The 11,195-nt window shown below is 31.3% G+C and overlaps 1 long non-coding RNA gene across 1 annotated transcript; it reads right to left on the minus strand.

Moving 5' to 3' along the window:
* Window positions 1-1,263: 1,263 nt before the first annotated feature.
* Window positions 1,264-10,848, minus strand: LOC149060360 (uncharacterized). Its single transcript, XR_016191793.1, has 3 exons — window positions 10,789-10,848; window positions 1,419-1,514; window positions 1,264-1,350 (listed from the first exon to the last, which is right to left on the minus strand). It is a non-coding gene; the product is annotated as an uncharacterized LOC149060360 (long non-coding RNA).
* Window positions 10,849-11,195: the final 347 nt, after the last annotated feature.

The raw sequence follows: 11,195 nt of genomic DNA on the forward strand, positions 1-11,195 counted from the left end.
AATGTTTAGAAAAAGCAACCCCGTACTATTACTTTTAATATTTGAGTGAATTAATCTATTGTCAAAAACTTTAAGTTGTCTAGGTAGATAATGATTTGTCCCAACATTGACTTTTTTACGATAATTTTATGTGCATGCAATTTATAAACATTTTTAAATAATTATAATTTACCCGCTCATTTTACTTACAAACAAATTAAAATATTATAAAATTGTCAGTGTAGGAGCACAGGTAATGTTCTTTACTTGTGGTTCCATAATAGGCTAAACGTAATTTTTTCTACGTTGCACGTGGATCAGAGAGAGATAAAAAACTGCGACGACATCCTCTTAAGTCAAATAACCCTTATATCCCCGTTGACGAGTAATTGAGACGACTCCTGTGTTTATTTTTTCCGATATGTGTATAAAAAAAAATATTTCTTACACCAGTGCATAGAAATTTCTAGTCGTGATTTGTTGTGTAAGTGAACTGTAGAACAAAATTAAAGTCATAGGTTATTATCACCTAATATGCACTAGGATACAATATTATGTCTTAAATTAAATTTAACCTTGTATACTGTACCACAATACTTGGCATCAACACATTCCCACCCTAAGAATAATTTTTTACTCATATTTATTGGTTTGTATATATGACTTATGAGTTATTGAATTTTGCCATAAACAACGAAATCGAATGATTAAATTCGGATATTGAAAAACAAAAATTATAAACATTGGAAGTTTTTTAATTTTTAATAATATTTGAATGTATCTATTGACAGTATCTAGAATTTAGTTATTAGCGAAGTATTTTAAGTATATTGAGCATATATTACAGCGGTACTCCAAATCGATAAGTATCATGATCTCATTTTATGTGTATATCACTGCTGTGCACATTAAATTGCTATACATACTAGGTGTCGTGGAAAAGTAACGCGACGGAAAAATAAAAACAAGGATTAGTGTCAGATATGTAAATTGCACACATTTGCTCCACCACGACAACGGTCTCCCTGCAGTCATTACACGGCTGTGATTGTAGACCGCGAGTTTTTAACGAAAAATGAGTTTCCATCCACTCCGTCACCATCACCTCATTTGCCGAATCTCAAAAGATGTGACTGTTTGATATTTATATTCTCCCAATTCAATAAAATCCGCACCCAAATTATTGACATAACTCTGGTATACTGTATAACAAACAGAGCAACTGAAAGTGATTCCAGTTTAAGCCTCCAGCACTATACCTACTATATTAATATATGGAAACTGAAAAAAAAAAATCCAATGTCCATACATAATATGTTTGAAACTTCTAACATCTCATAGTTTGATAGCTACCCAAAGTAATCTGTGCAACTGGAAATAAAATAGTGATTAAAAAAATAATCTTATAAAACTGCGATCCGTGTCGGTGTCATAAATACCAATTATTTAAATCGACGTGGCACAGCAACGTTGAGAGTAATACGCGTCTCAGTTGTTGCACGCAGCGACGTTAAATACGGAGAGCTGGCAGTGTCCTATAAAATAATAATTATAATATAATATATTATGAGACAAAATAATATGAAAATCCGCAAAAGTACTTATACACACGATCGTGCTATAGGGACGAAGTATATGCACTATGTATTATATTATTATGATTTATGCCTCGATGAATGCGGAAATTATGTACAACGAATAGTATATATATATAAATATATATAATACCTATAGAATATAATTTCGTACAAAAGATATATATATATGCGTGTAGCAAATATACGTTGACTTTTAGTCGGCAACCGTAATATTTTAATATGACCAAGGCACCCGAACTAAGCCCGAACCCTTGACCGCACCTTCCACAAAACTCCCTGGAAAATCCAAATTTTAAAAACCCTCAAACGACGCATACCATTTTAATATAATGCACATTATTATTATTAAATATTAAAATTTTGTTACACCCTGCAAGGTATAATAATTATTGTTTAATGGTCTAATTAAAATACAACAGCATTAATAACAAATTATTAAAATATAATTATGATTGACTTCGAAAGATAAAAAAAACACACTATGATTTTAACTGTGGATATTGATGTGGATATTATCATTATAATATGTTTGCAGAATATGAATATGAATAAATTATTGATTATTATAGGCCGATCTCTTTTCAATAATCATAAAAGTTTTATGCCCGAACAATAACTAACAGAAGTACCTATAGTGCGTAGGAAAACTAAACAACTATATTATACTTTAGACAAAATAGAATTCACGGCAAATTGTTGATGCACAAATTTATCTACAGTCTATAAAAACACTCCAAACTACAATTTTGGTTTTGTAAAAGATACTTATTAAAAGTATTCAAGTACAAATGTCAGCTATTTATTTTTAAAATACGTATCTGAACACAAAGTTTAAAAAAAGTAATTACAGATAAATATTTCCTAATTTTTCGTAAATTTATTTTTTGCATTATAAATCAACTGAACTAATTTTTACTTTAATTGTATGAAAAATTGAATGTTATTGTATTATTTGGTGTATCTATAAAATGCTCATATGTTTTCTTTGACATACGAGTAGTATTTAGTTTTCGGCTGACTATAATATTATAAAAGTATAAAATAAACATTTTACTGCAAATTTTTAATCTTTTATTTTTTTTCTCACGAAATTTAAGTTAAAACAGAAAATGTACAAGAAACTAAAAAGAACAAGACGTAAAAACAGATAATTTTAGAAAATATTTTAAATACCAACGTATTTCAGTGCTTAAAATGATGTAATACATAGAATCAACTATACCTACTTTACAAGACTGGCCACAAGCCAAACACATATCATACTTAATAGGAGGGGGGGGGCAATACTATATAAGTTTACCTACATGTCTCGGCGACAAACCGTCAGCGGCTATGCACATTATATATAACAATAGTATGTATAATAATTTATCGCGTGTACATATTATATTATATATTACGATGATGTGATGCGTACAAAAGTCGTTCGACTCGCGACACATCATCCCCAAAAAACTACATGGAGGACGGCGGCAGGGGTAGGTACATGATGTAATACACAGACGGTCACATCGTATATAAATTGACGGTGACGGGGTCGGACGTTCCGGACGCGTTAAGAGCGGTTGAATAGCCGCTAATGAACGCTCCCCGGGCTGGTGCACACACGCGCGCGCCTCCCACCCACCCTCGTGTATGCAGCAGTCCCTCTAATTTTTACATGGTCAGTGACGAGACCAACGAAACCTCACTGTTCCTATCTGAGCGGCAAAACCGGCGGCAGCGCATCATACTGCAGTCGATATATATATATATATATTATTATTTATTATTATCGCGGCCGCCGCAGTGTAATAATATTATGATAATGATGATATGATATTTAATAACACAGTGAAACCCGACTTAACGGACACCTCTCTTAACGGACAAAATGATCAGGTCCCGGCAAAGAATAAGCATAACAATGTATTTCGACTTGCATGCAAACGGACTCTATGTCTATTACGGCGGACAAGGACACCAATATTTACGCCGGCGATTGCATGAAATTTTTTTTTTAAATCGCCTATTACGATAATCATGTTGATTGCGAGTACGTATTGCATTAATGAAGTTGAAATACAAGTTTAATAAAGAATTTAACCGAAATAAAGCCATATAATATATGTTTCAATACGCATAAATGATAACGATAAGTATCTATAACGTTTTTATTCACTTTCTATCGGTTCGCAGTCAGAGTTCTACAAATATATTATTTTTCTTAGCAATGCCCCCTCATCCCGCACCGAGTAAAGCTTTAGATTTAAAGCATTATTCGTTTTAAAGACTCTAACGGCGGTTGGTCTATCCGTAGGTTAGGTTAGGTTAGGTTACCTCGGAAAATTTTGTATATTATCTCGCGTTTGTAGATTAATTTTATATTTAAAACACTGAAACCAGACTACAATATTACGGACACCTGCAGACTATATACAACGACCAATTATTTTGGTCCTGTGGCTGTCCGTTATATACAGATTTCGCTGTAATACGTTTCGGGGTCACCTTATGCACACGACTCGGTTTACATAATAATATCGTATTAAATACGATTTATACACATTTAATATTAAGTACATAATATTCGTTTTAAACCAATACTCTGTATCACTCTTCTGCTGACTCTCTCCAACACCCACGGCCGTCCACTGTCGTCGTATTCCTCTCTCTCTCTCTCTCTCTCTCTATATATATATATATATATATATATACCTTATGCAATACAATACGATACGATATATGCGTAATAATGTACGCGTATATACTTGTGCACGAGCAGAGTGCCGCGTGATTTATTATGTAGTACTCGCGGCCGGGGTGCGGGTGGGCTGCGTCGACGACGGCTGCAGCGGCCTCCGACAGAATCTAATCGTAAATGCGCGCGTGGGACGACCGGGGCTCGACGTTTTCGCAGTTGGCCGACGTTGTGTTTCGTGCGATTAATCATTCGGCAGAAAAGGTACCACCCCGCTACCGAAACTACGCCGCCGCCACCAACCCCGCGGAAACGGTATACACGCCAGCATCGCGTCACGCCGACCGCACGACGACCGACCACGGCGGCTTCAGATTTTCATCACAATAATGTTATATTAAAATATTATCGTATATAACGTCCCGGTGAACGCGATTAGGTTAGGCCGTCGGGTGTTAAATATCGTGACAATATTATTATAATATAATATTTAATCGTACGTCGTCGTCGCTTTGTCGCACATCACCTAGGTATCTACTCGTACTACAATAATATTGTCTCGAAACCGAATTCTATACTATTTCCGACAAATTATTCACAGTTTATTAGATTCGTCCGATTTAAAATGTATCATATATTATATAGGTGTAGATCGATTTCACAATATTGTGATAAGTACAAGTTTATATTATAATAAGTAAATGTGATGATGGTTACAAGACGTGAAAACTTGAGGGAAGGTAGTGTTCAGTGATACTACTCGCAATTAAAGCTTAGGGGGGGGGAGGTAACTTAACAAATATAAAGTAAGAACTAGGTATTATTTAATAAATCACGCGGCCATTTGCGTTTGAGACGACGGAGGGGGTTGTCAGGAATTGTACAAGAGAGAGTTTAGATATGAGCGGATTTGGATGGCTAAAGGTGTTTTTATGAAATTTGTCATAATGATGAGAGACAACGAGGCAAGTGAGAATATTTATGGTACGTTGAGGTTTCGCCGTAGGGTGCGGTTGCTGCAGACGTACCAGTGAGCATAAGAGAAGACACGGAGAGATATTGATTGGAACGCTTGAAATTTGATTAGGTTTGAGTTTTTCGAGATGCCTCACAGTTGAATTCCGCGTGTCATTGGCGGACGTAACATTTGTTTGTATATTAGTGTGTTATTAGTAAGAGAGGTGGTTTTGGATCGGAGAAGTGGTCTAATTTGGCACCCGGACAAGGATTAGAAATTATGGTATATTATAATAAAAATAAAAAAAACATTTTAAATTTATTTAAAAGTACTCATACAAAATTATGTCCAATATTATCAGTGGTGCAACTATAAGGGGGTGCAAAAAGGTCTTTAGCACCCCCAAGTTAAAATGTAGCACCCCTTGTTTTTTATATATAATTATTATTATATACCTAATATTATGAATTTTATGTTTTTAAATGATAAGAAATTTCCTGAAAAAATGTATAACTGTTGGTCGTATAATATAATTTGTTATTTATATTTGTTGAATATTGAAAAAGATTTATTCAATCAGATAAACATCGAAACTATTTTGAATAAATATTGTACGAAACACATTAAAATTACCTATGCTGATTTCAAATGTATAAATTATTATTTATTTAACAGGATTATGAAATTAAAATGTTTCAATATATGTTTCTGATATTGTAGTAAAAAAAGAGTATTATAATATTGTTGTTCATTTTTTTATTTTTGTAAAAAGTCTTAATATATTTATTAAAGTAAAATTGGTCCATGTCCCCACACGGCCCTGTGATGTATTCACAGATTTAGCACCCCTCGTTTTAGAGATCTAGTTGCGCCTATATGAATATTATGTGTGTTTTCTTTCCTCTGCATGATGATGGTCACACAAACAGCGCATCCACATCTAGTCGGAACTCGTACATTGATCTGCATGAAGATTATCCGTATTATTGCAATCTACTCCACTATGTACATATATTTCCTAGCTCCCCTGTGGTTGACAATAGATAACGATGGTACACAGTATCTCTGACGACACAATAATATGCCCAAGATAAGACGTAGTCACATGGCGTAAGATCGGGTGACTGCAATAATATAGAGACCGCAGGTGCAAAGCGATGAATGATGTATTTCAACTACCCTGTATATACATGTAATATTATTAGATATTATCTAAATATCATATTACATAGGTAGGATTTCGAAAAATTCTTTGCAATAATAATATTTTGTTTCCGTGTGCGGTGACTATATGCATAATTAGCCCATAATATAATGCGATGCAGTTCGTGACAACACAGTTTCGTAATTCGTACGACATTATTATTATATTGTAATATTCATATATACATATATCTACGATAGGATTTCATTTTCAATTGGAATGATCGCAATATTTTATAATTATATAATAATTATATTATATATATATATATATACCTTACACATAATGTTTTATATAGAAACTTCGGAACGACCGAAAATAAAACAGCTTTTGTCGTAGCAAATTTTAGAAAGGCACAAGCGTAGTATCAATAATTATTATACGACATGTATACGTCAAAACAGGAAGAAAATTTAGATTTTAAAATCATCAAAGTTCGCCCAACATGAAATTTGACAAGAAGAAAAGCAACAGCGAAGGTGAAAGGAATCAATAGCGAACCTATACGATGTAGTCGACGATATAGAAATAGGTAATTAGGTAGGTAGGTAGTAAAAATGAATAACCAAAAAACGTTAAAATAATTATTTTTGCTGCCACTTACCGCACAAGAATATGAATAATATGATAATATTATAATATATAATGACGTACGCTGTGTCGCTGTTGTCCGATGAGGGGAGACGGTCTGCCCATGTTCGACATACGGAATACGTATTAATAAGAGAATAATGCCAATAATGTCATCGTTTTCTATCAAATCGAATAGTCGCGAGTACACTGTGTCCGTTTTGTGTCACGTGACTAATCATGCAAATCGTCATCGTATTAATAAATTAATGATCGTTATTATTATGTATTGAATTGTATAATTCAAGTTAAGTTATGATGTTCAATTCATCGTATAGGTATTTATAATATGTAAATAAACAATTAATGAAAAGACAACAGCTGAAAAATAAAATCTAAATGATTAAATATAGTATACCGTGGTTACAGTATTGTTATTTTATTTTTATGTTATGAATATTATTGTAGATACTCGTAGAAAATAATAAATGAATATACCCGTGTTCTATATTATGGCCACTGCTCGTTGACGAGTTGTGAACAGTAAAGATATTTTTTTTCATTTAATGGTTAAAGCCAATACGATTCTATATCTCATATATTTTTTACCTATCCCGAAATTTATGTAGGTATTTTATTATGATATACAAATATTAATTTCGTATTAATTTTTGAACCTGTTCGGATCCATATATTTCGCACTGTTAAATAAACACATCGAGTGTAACCAACACCGCTGTTATATTGTACTTTATATAGGTATTGTTTAACCGTTAGATGTCAGATATTTATTATTATAGTGGCTTAATAAATATTTGGTTTTCCGAGAATCACGTTTTGTACCAATTCTATAATTTTTTCTCCTACATTTTATATTTTATATACCTACCTACCCAGTATTATTTCTAAAACGCCTAACCGCGTCCAACATTCGTTCAAGATTGCAAAATAAATCCGGGCAGATTTAAACCCCTCCTAAAGCCTCCTCGGGGGCTTGTGTGTATAGGTCTATTCAAGTTCAGTCGGTGCATTGAATTATTTCGTATCTTTCCCAAGAGGATAAACTAATATTTTCTTAACCGTTTTCAAAGTACGGCGAACGAAAAATGTATTAAATAAATCTTTTATCTCATATTACACATTCATATAGCATATATTTTACTGTATATATATACATATATAGGTACGATGTATTGTGTGGATAAAACAATTTATTTATGTGTAAAATTTCATACACAGCACTATTTTATTTATCACCACCAACAAAATCCGAAAAAAATCAGTTGTTCTTTTAATCTATTTCCTAATTATTTATAATTTAATGTTTTAATATTATTTATAATTTATTAATAATAGATATTGATTTCAATAGGCCGTTATTTAGATTTCAATAACGAAAAAATAGTTAGATTACATTTAATTATAATACCTCAACCACTCTTTGTTTTGAAATTTCCAAGTTATTAATATTAGTGTAGGAAATTGTGATTTAAAAATACGAAGCGATTAAGATTCCTAACGGATGATTATCGCGCAGGTAACCTTCGTCACAATGACAGCTAGTTAATACATTTGAGTGCAGCTACTGAATACAATATTTTTTAATGCGTTCGCCATTTAAATTTTCAATGTTAATTACATCTTAAAAAGTGTTTTTACTTTACTATTTTTTATTTTGCATAACGTTATTTTTCATGCTTTCAAACAACAATACCATGTTCGTTAGTTTTGATTTTGAAAATGTTTATTTTTGACGATGTTTAAATTTTGTTCATAATTGTCTACATCGAGAATGATAAATACACGAGAAAATTTATGGCTGCTGGAGTCACAGATATTATTTATTTTATTTATATTCATAATAAACTTTGATTAGAATGTGATCGAGTTTTTGGTCAATTACCTCAAGTAAGATCTCAGTTTCTATTTTTTTTTTTTTTTTTTATTAATGAATACCCTCGGCAACATGGGCCATTGGGTTTAACGTGAGAAATTATTAATATAAAGGGGGAAAAAAATTACATGAATTGTATCTATATCTAAATTAAACTAAATTTTGGTAAGATCAGTTTCTATTATACCTATGTTTGTTCCTTAAATTTTTTTTTAAGTTTTTATTGATCAAAAAAATTTAATTGTAAACTAAAAATGTGTACGGTTATTTGTATGATTTTTACAATAGTATGATTAATACTAAAAATATTCTCTCAAATACTACAAGAGAGAGTTCCTAAAATTTAAAAAAGGTTCGTTTAAAGATTCATTAAAAATGTATTAATGTACTTGATTTATATCAATTCCTCGCAAATCCAAAAAATTACTCGAATATCTGATTTCATGATTTTAATTATTAGGTATTGTGTGCAGAGTGATTTAATATAAGCAAGTATTTAAGTACCTACTAAAAACTAATACATTAATACCTAATACCTATATATTAGACTATATGTAATATTATAAATTTTGATTAACTAATAATACTATGTTTAGCATACCTTTTATTTCAACTTTCATTAATGTTTTATAATAGTATACAACTATATAGTTGTTCAAATATTTGACCCATATCTATACGTAGTGTAGTTACTTTCAAATAGCTGATTAATGTTACGAATTACAACTATTATTTTATGTTTCACTTTAAAGTTTCAGCAAAGGCTACAAAACCTCAAAACAACCATTAGGTAACTAATATTTATCATCTTTAAATACCTGTATAAAATCCTAAAACCTCTGGTTCCACAGACTATAATAAGACTTCTTCATAATAAAAAATCCATATAAAGAGCAAAATAGTAATTTTAAACAGTTGGTTTATTCTTTAATGACATCTAACTACGCCTTTTAACTTTGAAGACCTTTCAGCAAACTAATTTATACACACCCGATTGATGGTAAAATACTCCTTACCAATAGTAGGTACATAAATAACCATCTAACAATTAATTAACAACAACCTCTCAATCGAAAAAAATGCACTTTCAAGTTCACGTCAGTCGCATCCCATTACTACAGACTAACATACAAATATCTAAAATAACACAAATCCCCCTATTTTTTTTTTTATGTTGCTTCTGATATGATATTATGCCATTATCAGACAATGCTTCTCATCATTTTAAATAAAAATGACTATATGGTACCTTTATTATTTTACTATGCAATTTACAAAATAATCAATTTAAATAAAAAAAATCTCGAGTTCGAGTCTTTGAAATAGTGTCACTGGATGAACTCTTATCTCAGACCACCAGGTTCTACTATTTTTTATTTCACATTTTCTCATATTGAATAGTACTTTATACAATACCTTTGAATTAAGATTATGTTTTTTTTTATTTTAGTAGGTAATGTTACTAATACTCTATGCCCTATAGGTATATCTAGTGAAATCTTAGTTCCTATTGCTGTATATTTATTATTTGTACATACGTTTGTTAGACTTTGAGTTGTCATTTATCTAAAAAGGGTAATTAATAGCTAAAATTTTTAGAAGATTATTTGTATGGTTTTTAATATGGTAAAACTTGTTTTTTTTTTAAATATTACTACAGAAGAGAGAGTTTCTAAAATTTACAAAAAGTATATTTATTAATCATTAGAAAGTTATTAGTTATTACAATATAAAATTCAGGACCTAAGCAGGAATATAATATACGGTTGAAAAACTGTGCATAGTAGATGCCTATACAATATTAAATTTGATGTGTTTTCATTATTTGCAAGCTAATTACTAATAACGAATGAATTTTTTTTTTAAATTGAATGATAACAGTGAGAAGTGAGGCTTTATGCTTACAGGTTATTTTTAACTATGCAGATTTTGCGTAGCTCTGCTCCTGTCCACAGATAAGTTCTGTAGTTACGGCCAAGTAGATCCACATGACGAGTGGATGGAAATCAATATCCATCTCCAATCACCCTGCACGCGTACCTATTAGATATTTCACATCATATAATATCATATTATCTGGCACAAAAATGTGCAGGTATAATTTATTATAATATTTTACTTACACCGTTGCACAGGGTTTGTCGCGCACATATATACATATAATAACAATAATAATAATAATTTAATAATTTGAACTGCAAGAAATTCCGCTTGTACACCCGTAGGCACTATTTATATATATTATTACACAGCTGATGGTCTTTGTTCTTTAAAACGGATCCCAAAACACAACCGAGGTAATTGCGTTTTTG

The sequence above is a fragment of the Diuraphis noxia genome, unplaced genomic scaffold, assembly GCF_037042655.1.
Source record: "Diuraphis noxia isolate RWA-SAM2 unplaced genomic scaffold, SU_Dnox_SAM2 contig0001, whole genome shotgun sequence".
In the NCBI taxonomy this organism is placed as follows: Eukaryota; Metazoa; Arthropoda; class Insecta; order Hemiptera; family Aphididae; genus Diuraphis; species Diuraphis noxia.